This window comes from Nicotiana sylvestris, chromosome 8 (genome assembly GCF_000393655.2).
Source record: "Nicotiana sylvestris chromosome 8, ASM39365v2, whole genome shotgun sequence".
Classification (NCBI taxonomy): Eukaryota; Viridiplantae; Streptophyta; class Magnoliopsida; order Solanales; family Solanaceae; genus Nicotiana; species Nicotiana sylvestris.
Genome location: NC_091064.1, coordinates 35,452,205 through 35,462,611, shown reverse-complemented (window position 1 = coordinate 35,462,611; position 10,407 = coordinate 35,452,205). Strand labels below are relative to the sequence as shown.

The following is a 10,407-nucleotide window of genomic DNA, read 5'->3' as shown; positions in this document are numbered from 1 at the left end:
GTCAAGAGCAATTGCGGAAGCTGAGAGAGAATTGGGTTTTGAATGATGATGATGATTTTATTGATGACTGAAATGCTGATTACAAAAGATGCGGTGTCGAGGGGGAGAGACACCAGAAAATTGCTTGCTTGAAAATGTTTGATTGTTTGGTCCCCCTTAATAATGCTTAAAAAAATAAACCAACATTACATGACTAGTCCTAATAAAGCTGTAGAAGCACACTGAATGGAAATGATGTAAACTAGTCTATAATTACAATGAAAAGGACTTAGTTTATTACAAGGTAGAACTAAGTCCGATGGCAGCAACTTTGTCTTGCGGGTCAGGGTCTGCGCGCGCGTTGCTGTGGGCGCGCGCGACACTTGTTATGTTGGCCTGAGGCTGGGCGCTGGTGTTTGGCATCAGGGTCTGTGCGTGAGGCGCTGCTGGAATGGGCCTGCAGCTGGGCGCTGGCGAGGCATCAGGATCTGCGCGCGCGACATTGTCAGGGCGCGCGGCGCTGTTGTCATTGGCCAGCCCTTAGGCGCTGGCGAGAGGCATCGGTAGGGCGACAGAGGCGCATGCGCGCTTGTCACTTGGCGCAGCCAAGACCACGGGGCCAACCATGGCGCTAGGCATTGTGAGGCTTGCTAGGACGCCATGGGGCGCGGCCAAGGGGTCATGGGGCGTGTCTGGAAAGCAGCCCATGACATTCTCCCCCACCTGAGTTGGCGCCATCCTCGGAGCCTTATGATGATGATGATGATGATTCTGGTGGTTGTTGGATGGGAGGTCTGCGGCCCTCTGTTCTGTGAGCTTGCTGTTGTAGCGACATAATGATTTCATGCGGCTGACATGGAAGACTGGATGGATCTTCCACCGGGATGGAGTTTTCACCTGGTATGTGGACTTCCCAATGCGTTTTTCAATGGGCAGGGGCCCAATGTATTTTTGTTGCAGGCGAGGGTCATGGGTCCTCTCTGCAAACAAGTACCGCTTTGGAATGCATAACATTACTTTGTCCCCTGTTTGATGTTGGGCAAAGCAAAGATTTTGTTCGATGAATCTTTTTGCCTGCTCTTGGGCTTTGACGAGATAGCTCCGCAGTATCCCCATGTTGCGCTCCCATTCGCTTGAGAAGTTGGCAGCTCAAGGAGATTTCGGCATGGTTGATGCATTCACCGTTTGCGGGAGAAGCGGTTGCTGTCCGGTAACAATTTCAAAAGGGCTTTTGTTTGTATGATGGCTCTTTTGAGAATTGAAACACAGTTGAGCAGCATCCAGGAGCTTCACCCAATGCTTCTGTGATCCGGTTGCAAAGTTGCGGAGATATTCCTCCAGCATGTCATCAAACCGGTCTATCTGGCCATCCGATGGTGGATGGATGTCTGAGTTGTGACTCAATGTTGACCCAAAGCACCTGAAGAGATGGGTCCAAAAGTTGCTAGTGAAGCGTGAGTCGCACTTACTAACAATGTCTTTGGGCAGGCCCCAATGTTTGACAATGTGCGAGAAGAAGAGTCGAGTTGTATCTTCTGCTGATGCATTTTGCGGGGCTGCTATGAAGGTTGCATAGTTTGAAAATTGATCTATGACAACTATGATGGATGCAAGATTACCAACTTGGGGCAATCCCATGATGAATCTGAGGGAAACACTTTCCCATGGTCTCTGAGGGACATGTAATGGCTGCGAGGGTCCCGGCTGTGATGAGTGATCCGACTTGTCCTTGTGGCATGGCTGACAAGTCTTCACACGATGATGAGCGTCACCAGTCTTTTGAGGCCGATGACATGATGACTGATTGTTGCTGCGAAGGGTAGCCTGAACCTGAGGTTCATGTCTGTTGACTACCTTCTCCAACTGCATGGCCGAGATGTTTTCAGCGGCCATCTTTATGGGAAAGCATGGTATGGTGCAGGGCTTGGCCCCGTTTTCTCCCATCATCAGGAGCATGTTGGCATATGGTACCGGTATGGTGTTGGTTTGCCTCATGAACTCCAAACCCACTATGATGTCGAAGTCATCTATGATTGCGATGCGCAGGTCGATGCTTCCTTTGTATGGGCCAAGTTTCACTGGGACATTTGTAGTTGTTCCACCCAATGTCTGGGGTGGTGAGTTGATAGCCTTGACGCGGCCTTTGCTCTTTTGCACAACAAGACCTAGGCGCTCTACTTGCGTTGACGACAAGTAGTTGTGGGTGGCACCCGTGTCTATCAATGCGTGAAGGGGCTTGCCGTTCACTTTCAATTCGACGAATATTAGGGTCCTTGCTTGTTTAGGAGGCCTATCGTCCATATTTTCCTTCCCTTTCTTGGTGATTGGGACTGATGTTTTCTTAGGAGGACATGCACTGGTCCCCGCTAAGGCATGCGGGATAGAGCCAACAATTGCATTGAAGGCGCCTACCTGGTCTTCTTCTGATGTGTCTGATGCATCTGACTCATCCTCGACAGTCTGATGAGCATTGACCTTTATGTTTGGGTATTCATTGTTCCAATGTGCCCCGCCGCAATAACGGCATTCTGAGGGAGTCTTTCTCCGCTGATTGTTGTTGATGGATGCAGCATTGTTGCTGTTGGAGGGAGGAGTCTTAGTTTTGGATGCACTCCGATCTCCCCCACTTTTGCTTGGGCCACCATTGCTGGGATGGTTCCCGTTGAATCCCCCTCGGACAGACGGCTGGGGCCTGTCGTTCTGAGTTCCCAAATGATAATCGCCAAGGCATTCTGCAGCTTGAATGGCCTTGGGCAGGGTGTCTACCCGTTGTCTCTGTAGTTCCATACGGGCATGAGGTTTCAAACCTTCTATGAATGCGAAGAGTTTGTCTTTGTCCCCCATGTCGCGTATGTTTAGCATGAGTGCGGAGAATTCGCGCACGTACTCCTGCACTGATTTGGTGTGGCGGAGTTCCCGTAGCTTTCTCCTTGCATTGTATTCCACATTTTCGGGGAAGAACTGCAGGCGTATGGCTACCTTCAATTCTTCCCATGTCTGGAGAGTATCTTCACCGGCCTTGATGGCTTCGTATTTGACCCGCCACCAAAGTTTGGCATCGCCCTGAAGATACATGGCAGCAGTCGCTACCTTTTTGGATTCTTCCAAATGGCCCACGGCATCGAAATATTGTTCGATGTCGAAGATGAAGTTTTCCACTTCTTTTGCATCCCGGGATCCGTCGTATGGCTTTGGCTCCGGTATCTTAAGCTTTTGTGGCATGGGGGTGAGGTTTGCTGCACCCCTGATGTGGTTGTCGCCTCCTCGAAGTAGGCTCTGTAGGGCAGCATTGACAACATTGAGATTGCCTGTCAAGTCGTCTATGGTTTGCTGCATGGCAGTTAGTCTGTCTGCCTCTTGTTGCTGATGGGCTAAATCGTCGGCACGCTACTGTTGGAGGTCCTCAAATTTGCCATGAATATTGGCAGTTTCGATGGCTGCCGTTTGTCGGTCATCGTCAGAGTCACGACTGATGTTTGCAATGTCATTTTCTGCCTGCCGCATTCGGCGGTCCAGGTCATCCAACCTTTGCACTAGGTTGTTGTTTTGATCAGGCACCGTATCCACGATAGGTCGTAATCGGTCAACCGTCTCTTCTAGGGATACTAGACGCTCCCCATGATTCACCATGGTCAGAAATGGTGATGATGACAAATGTGTTCCCTCGTCCGATGTCGAGCCTAGGCTCTGATACCAACTATTACGCAACGCCTTCCTGATGTTATTTGGAAGGGCAACGTAAGGCTAAGCAACCGATGTGAGTGCGGTTACTGTCCGCCAATGAGGTCCCCTCCGCACGCTAGACTAGATTGTCAGTGCCGTGCGGAAAAACCAATGTCACGAGCAATTGCAGAAGCTGAGAGAGAATTGGGTTTTGAATGATGATGATGATTTTATTGATGACTGAAATGCTGATTACAAAAGATGCGGTATCGAGGGGGAGAGACACCAGAAAATTGCTTGCTTGAAAATGTTTGATTGTTTGTTCCCCCTTAATAATACGTAAAAAAAATAAATCAACATTACATGACTAGTCCTAATAAAGCTGTAGAAGCACACTGAATGGAAATGAGGTAAACTAGCCTATAATTACAATGAAAAGGACTTAGTTTATTACAAGGTAGAACTAAGTCCGATGGTAGCAACTTTGTCTTGCGGGTCAGGGTCTGCGCGCGCGTTGCTGTGGGCACGCGCGATACTTGTTGTGTTGGCCTGAGGCTGGGCACTGGTGCTTGGCATCAGGGTCTGTGCGCGAGGCGCTGCTGGAATGGGCCTGCAGCTGGGCGCTGGCGAGGTATCAGGATCTGCACACGCGACATTGTCAGGGCGCGCGGCGCTGTTGTCATTGGCCAGCCCTTGGGCACTGGCGAGAGGCATCGGTGGGGCGACAGAGGCACATGCGCGCTTGTCACTTGGCGCAGCCAAGACCACGGGGCCGATCATGGCGCTAGGCATTGTGAGGCTTGCTAGGCCGCCATGGGGCGCGACCAAAAGGTCATGGGGCGTGTCTGGAAAGCAGCCCATGACATTAATAACGCTTTATCATTATTAAGAAAGTTTGGCCGAAGTTGCGCGGACGCATACTCCGGTTTTGTTTTAGAAACGTAATTATGTCACGCGAATGTGTACACAATCCCAATGATAAATTAAGTCACGCCTAAAGCAAACTACGATGTTTATGAATTATGTAATTCTCAATTTGGTGATTGTGAGCAAGAAGGGCCCGAGATTATGGAGAACTTTTACTAAAAGAGATTTCATGCATTCGACACATTCCAATTCCTATACATGTAAGTAATTTTAATCACTAAAAGGGGTAGGCCCTTCCCAACCTTACGGCTCATACCATTCATAGAGACAAAATCTAAGAAGCGAACAGACGCCAATTAATTGGAGCAAGGAAATAAGAGAATGAGAATAAACAAAAATAAAATAAAAATAAAATAACTAAAATAAATGAATAAATAAAGGTCTTGGTTAAACACCAAGAGGACATCTTTCTAACAACATATAAATACTCGTATATTTTCCAAATCTTGAACGCAATAGAACATCCAATTCAAGAAAAAAAATCATATTCAACCTCAATTCCATGAAACATCCAAGTAAATAATATAAACATGACATCTTTGCAAAACAACAATAATCCACACATCAATTAAGCAGATTTAACACCTAAGAGAGCACGGGAGATTTGCAGCTACTTAACTAAAATTTGGTACCATATTGCTTAAATTTCACCAATTTAACATAAGGCCATTACAACTAAAATAAGGCAGGAAATTCATGCTTAAAGCCTACTGGAAGCTAATAAGAAAAGTTTAATAGGCAAAATTTATACACAAGCTAAATCTTGAAAGAAAGAACACTGAGTTGGACCAAATTTGTGTGAAAATCTTGTAGTAAACTTTTACTACTCAAATATCATAATTTGAGATAAAATATATGAACCCATTTATTAACTAACAAAAACCCATTCAAATCTTCAATTTTACCTCAATAAGAGAAGACAAATTGTTTTTAATATCACAAAGAGTAAAATGATCATAAATATTTTGGCATCCACAAATTCAGACCAACAAACTCTCATTTAACCACAAACTAAGAAACAAAATACAGGTAGGAGTAATAGAAAGGTACCTGTTAAGCAAAAATTCTTAGCGTCAGTTAAAGAATCAACAAATACACAAATTCTGATTCCAGATATCCGACAAGAGCCTACTGCAACAATCAAAAACCTCAATCGGTACCCCGAACTTGAACCTCCGAACGGCGAATTGAACCAGCTTCAAACCTCAACTCGCATCCACTTTTTTTTTTAAATCCAAATCCGAAATCAAAGATGATAAATAACATTTTTTTGGTTTTATGGAATTTTTTAGAAAAAGAAAATCAAATCACAAATTATAAAAAACTATTTTTCTTCAAAACCCTAAGATTTTTCTCTCAGACCCTCTGTTTTTTTCGTGTGTGTATCGCTGATTTTCAAGAAGAAGCAAAAGAAGGCCCTTTTTGAAGAAGAAACAGAAGGTTCTCGAGAGTTGAAGGGGTGGTCCTTTTCTAGTCTTTTTTTCCTCTATCCCTATCCGTAAAATGAGTGAGGGGTGATGTTTATATCTGAGTGTTTTGGAGAGAGAAAACGTGTGGGCCTATTATGCCTATGTGAAATATGCATGAAAACAAAAAGAATAACAGTGCACAGTGAATATTTGTGTTTAAAATAAGGAAAAGTAAAAAAATCAAATTGCTGAAAACTTTACTAAGGAGCGTAACGTAAGGCATATCCAATAATGTGAGCATGTGAGTGTGCATGATTTCCAAAAAAAAGAAATTTGTGTATGTACATTTGCAAAATCTGTTACAAAGTTGGATGGGGAGGAATCTTTGCTAGTTGGCTAATTGTGATTGGTTCTTTTTTTTTTTGTAGTAATTTATTTTTTTGATAATAAATAGTAAGCAAAATAATATACTCCTACTAACTAAGTAAATAAAAAGCAACATAAAATTATTACACTCAAACCTCTAACTTAAAAATTGTACCAAACTAGATAAAACTTTTTTTTGTATTTTATTATTTTTTTTGGAAACTTTTCTTTCTTTGTAAATGACAAATAAAACTAATACTCTAAAAATATGTAACTCTTTTTTTGTAATTTTTAATTTATCTAAAATAAACCCATAAAAAGGTGAAATATTAAAATTAGACTTGAAATCTATTTAAATACTAAAAAGTGAGTGCAAAAACCAAATATGGTCAAAAATTAGGTGCTCATATTTAAATTCGAACAAAAGTTGGATCAATGCATCCCTAGTTCTTTCATCTGCGTGAATGCTTATCATGGTTTCCTGGACCTCTTCTGAACTACCCAAATTAACTGGCTCAGTTTCATTTAAGTTTGGCTTAGGCTTATTCTCAAATTGTTCCAGTTCTCGGTTTATTTTCCTAAAAGTCTCATCTTCATCATATTATTGTTCTTGATTCATTATTTCACAGTTAGACAGCGTGTTAGGATCTAGGATGAAGTCCACAAGCATGTCATGTTATTTAAGTTCGCATTATTAGAACTGAAAAGAGAGATAAGAAAACATAACAAAGTCATAAAGAATAAAGAGAGATTCATAGACGATGAAATATTGATTTCAATTCATTAAATTTGAAGATAGAAGGGTTTACATCGGAATTTAAAAGACAATAAACTAAAAACATTTGAGTTACACCTGAAATAACTCGGAATGCAGAAAAGATGGCAAGACTGAACTACCGTGATTCCCGCCAGACTCGGAATGGAGTAGCCTGCCAATTTTGAATTTTGGCATTTGGCCCCATATAGTGCACCTCAGCAGTGCTTGAGCCTTCACCCGGTTGGACCAAGTGAACCTCATATAACATTTGTCTCATTGCCCCATAGTTGTCCTCAATTTCTTCGGCCGTGAAGGCCTCTTCTTCTTCTTCTTCTTCTTCTTCTTCTTCTATGTACCTTGGCTTAACAAACGTTCTTGTGGGACTGGCTGAGGCAAAACCCACCCATTGTTCTTACGTTCGTTAGGCCATTTTACGTCGGCTACTGTAGCTTGGAAACCGATGCCAAAGAATTTCTCACTGGCATTCAAAGTGATAGGCTCTGTAATGCCTTGCAAAGATGCCCCAAGCCCTTTCCTGGGCTTGTAGCCATGTTTGATCATTTCACTGGCGACCATGATTGACGCGTTTGACAAGAAGGGTTGAGGATACGAGGTTCCTTCCTCACACTGGTCCGCGACCATGATCTCAAAAGCTTGGTAGACTATGTGCACGCTACCTTCCTTAGCCTCCAGACATAGGACTGACAGGCCCCTGTAAATTGATTGCTCATCTTCTCTGTGGACCACTATTTGTTGGTTTTCATGTTCGAACTTAACTATTTGGTGGAGCATAGAAGGTACGACTCCTGCATCATGGATCCAATGCCTTCCTAAGAGAAAGTTGTAGGAGGTGTCCATGTCCAAAACTGAAATGTCACTTTAAAATCCACAGGGCCAATGGTTAGGACCAAATCAATTTCCCCTATTGTGTCCCTCTTGACGCCGTCAAAAGCACGTACGGAAACATTGTTGGATCTAATCCTTTTAGTCCCAATTTCCATTCTCTGTAAGGTCGAGAGAGGGCAGATGTCAACCCCAGATCCGCCATCCAACATAACTCTTTTCACGTAGTATCCTTCACATTTAATGGTCAAATGAAGAGCTTTGCTGTGGGCAGCTCCTTCTGGAGGCAAGTCATTTCGGCTGAATTAAATCCGATTGACTTCGAAAAATTATTCCGCCATTCTTTCCAATTGTTCAACCATGGTCTCGACCGGAACATATGCCTCATCAAGCGTCTTTAACAAAACTTTATGATGCTCATTCGAGCTTATCAACAGGGACAAAAGTAAGACCTGAGAGGGGGACTTTCTGAGTTGATCAATCACGGTGTAGTCCGAGGTTTTCATCTTTCGGAAGAATTCCTCTGCCTCTTCAGCACTGAATGGCTTTTTAAGCGGAAAACGCTTCTGTTTGGTCTTGCTCAATTCTTCCAAGTTGAGGTACTTCCCAGACGGGTTCGCTTCAGTCACCTCCCCCATGATTTCCTTTCCCTTGTACGTCACCACTGCTTTATTGTAGTTCTAGGGGATGGCAGTGGGGTTCTTCATGGGATTCTATAGTGCACGGCTGATAACCACAGGCTTAGTCAGCTTGGGTAAAATTATCGGCCCCGCGCCACATAAGTCCCCTTTGGTACGTACATCTTTGGTACCTTCAGTGTAACCTTGTTTTGCTCAAACCTTTTTGGGGGACTCGACACGAGCTGTTTTTTTCTGGGGGGCCTGGGAACATAGAGAACGACATCTTTAGGGGGTTCTACCCCTGTCTTGGTTTCCACAACCTTTGTGGAGTTGCTTTTCATTTAATCCTTAGTTTTTTTTGCTGCCACTTTGGGTTTCTTTTCAACGTTAGCAATAGCAATGATAGCTTTCAAAGCTGGGTCAAACTCTCTGTCCTCACAAATCATCCTAATAACTGTCCCGTTGTTGTGAGCTAGCAATGGGTTATTAGATACATTGGGAACTTCCTCATCCCTCAACACTACCCACTTTTGTTCTATAAGGTTCTCGACGACTCTCTTAAGGGTCCAGCAATCTTCAGTGTCGTGCCCTTCTGCACTTGAATGATAAGTGCATCGGATACTTGGTCGGTAAGAGGGTGACTCTGGGTTTTGCCTGTTTGGAGGTACGGGTTGTAACAAACCCATTTGGACCAATTTTGGGAAGAGACTGGAATATGATTCACCGATGGGTGGGAAGTTGGTTTTTCTGGGTGGTTCACGGGTACAGGCATAATATGTAAAATTATTCTATGGTGGATGGGGATTATATGGAGCTTGGTGAGGAGGGTTATTTCTGGGAGGTAGAGCTCGGTTCTGGTTATAATGATGTAGCGGCCGAGCATATGGCTGGGCATTCATTACTACATAAAGCTGAGGAGTCATGGCATATGTCACATCTTGGTGAGGGTAGTAATGTTGCGGGGTGCTTGAAGAGGAACTAAAGTAACCTTGGGGTTGACGGGGGTTTCGCAGACTTGAGGCGATCATTGCTACTTCTTCCTTCTTTTTCCGGTTTGCTGCAGCCCCTGACCCGCTCTAGATTGCTTGAGAAGTGGCTCTTATAGCTGACTGGATCAGGATGTGACCCGTTTTTAATCCATTTTCCACCATTTCTCCAATCTTTATGGCTACTACAAACGGCTTGCCCATAGTGGACATCATGTTTTGGAAATAATCAGCCTCTTAGGCTTGCAAGAAGACACTGACCATGCCGGTCTCATCCATTGGGGGTTTTACCCGGGAAGCTTGTTCACGCCACTTAATAGCATACTTTCAGAAGCTCTCTGAAGACTTCTCTTTGAAATTGGACAAAGAGTTTCTATCTGGAGCTATGTCCATATTGTACTGGAACTGTCTGACAAAGTCTCGGGCCAAGTCATCCCATATGTGCCAGTGGGAGATGTCTTGGTCCATATACCATTCAGATGCGATTCAGGCTAAACTCTTTCCGAAGTAAGCCATCAAGAGTTCTTTTTTTCCACCCGCTCCTCTTAACTGATTGCTCCATGTCCATCATAAGTTTCAAATTTAGGAGTCTTGAAACCGATGGGCAGATGAACATGAGGGAACATGCACAAGTTATCATAGGAGACACTCTTCTGGCCACTCAGGCCTTGTATGTTCTTGAGAATTTGCTCTATGCTTTTCACTTTCTGAATGATCTCTTCTTGCTTGGGATTCTTTACAGTTCTATCTTGTTCCATGGTAGACTCTTACCGAGGTTGCTGAGGGTAGGAGTTTGGGGTGACATGAGTCGTGTCCAGTTGAAATGGTGGTATTTGGAAAGTAAAGGAGGACGACTC

General features: G+C 43.9%; 1 long non-coding RNA gene across 1 annotated transcript; it reads right to left on the bottom strand.

Moving 5' to 3' along the window:
- Window positions 1-3,846: 3,846 nt before the first annotated feature.
- On the bottom strand, window positions 3,847-6,043 carry LOC138876511 (uncharacterized). The gene is made up of 2 exons (XR_011401819.1): window positions 5,620-6,043; window positions 3,847-4,487 (listed from the first exon to the last, which is right to left on the bottom strand). It is a non-coding gene; the product is annotated as an uncharacterized lncRNA (long non-coding RNA).
- Between the last annotated feature and the right edge of the window lie 4,364 nt (window positions 6,044-10,407).